We start from the raw sequence: 1,312 nt of genomic DNA on the forward strand, positions 1-1,312 counted from the left end.
AGTGTATTCAAGAGAAATTTAGGATGCAGAAGAAATGGGTCTCAGTGATGGATGAGTCCTGAGGGGTAAGATAGAGGAAGATGTCGAAAACGACACAACTGGGTGAATTTGGTGCTGTTTTCAAGAAAGAAAAGACTAAGAGGAAAAACAGGTTGGAGGGAAAGGTGTGTGCTGGGGATGGGCTCTGGAGTTCAGTTTGGGAAACCTCCTGGCCCCTACCTAGCTCTCCCTCCAGCCACGTCTGAGGCCAGCTCCCCTAGGCCCGCCATGCTTGCCACACTGGCCTCCCCCAGCACTACCACTGCATGGTCTGCACAGCAGGCCTCTGCCTGGGATGGCCTTGCCCCTGGTCTTTGTGGGCTGTCTTTCTCTTGACATTCAGACTCAGTGTAAGTGTCCCTTCCTTGGACACATCTTGCCTGACCTCTCCTCTAAAGTAAACTCTGAGGAGGCAGCATGATATCTGGGGCTTCCTTGTTTGTTTATTCATGTTTTAACTTGTCTGCCCCACTCCCCACCAGGAGGGAAACCCTATCAGTGAAAGGGCGCATGGGCCCAAGCTGATAAGATGACAGGACTCGAGCTGACAGTTTGCCAGAGAAGTTCCACTTTATTCAAGGACTGCNGTCCCGGAGGTTCGGAGACGAACTGGGAGGGAGGAGGATAGAAGTCGTCACTTTACCCTCCATCACCTCGGAGAGGGCGAGTGCCCTGAGGCTCAAAGGAACCCAGTGCCAGGATTTTTGGGAGCCCTGGGCTTGGAGAAACAGAAATACCAGATTGAAGGAAAAAGCGAGAGAATGGGAGCTTCACCCTGAAGAGGTTGCCTCTAATTGGGCTGGGAAAAGAGGGGAATGTGGATTGCTTAATGTGATGAGAGAATACCTAGGGGTCTGCCCAGTGCCCTGAAGGCTGTGGTGGGGTGCATTCTCTGTCTTAGGGCCGGGCATCAGAGGGATACCAGACAATTATGGTAGCCCAGCCTAAGATGGCACCCCCTGAGAGAGACTTACATTTAGGTGAACCGGTGGTGGGTGCGGAGAGCCAGCGGGTTAGAGTTGGACATGGCCCAGACGCTAGAGGCCAGATCAGTGAGTTTGATGATGTTAGTTTTGACTAAGCCTGATTCATTGATGTACTAACAACATTCTTCCCTGGTGAAGATGCATGTGCTTCCCTTCTCTGCGGTAAGAAGGTCTAAAGCTCGGTGGCTTTGGAGCGTTACCTTGGCCAGGGAGGTGACCTGTTTTTGTAGGAATGAAAGGGACTCAGTGGTGGAGGTCAAGGCTTGTTCAAGTTTATCTTTAACTGC

Source organism: Galeopterus variegatus, unplaced genomic scaffold, assembly GCF_000696425.1.
Source record: "Galeopterus variegatus unplaced genomic scaffold, G_variegatus-3.0.2 Scaffold4049, whole genome shotgun sequence".
NCBI classification, from domain to species: domain Eukaryota; kingdom Metazoa; phylum Chordata; class Mammalia; order Dermoptera; family Cynocephalidae; genus Galeopterus; species Galeopterus variegatus.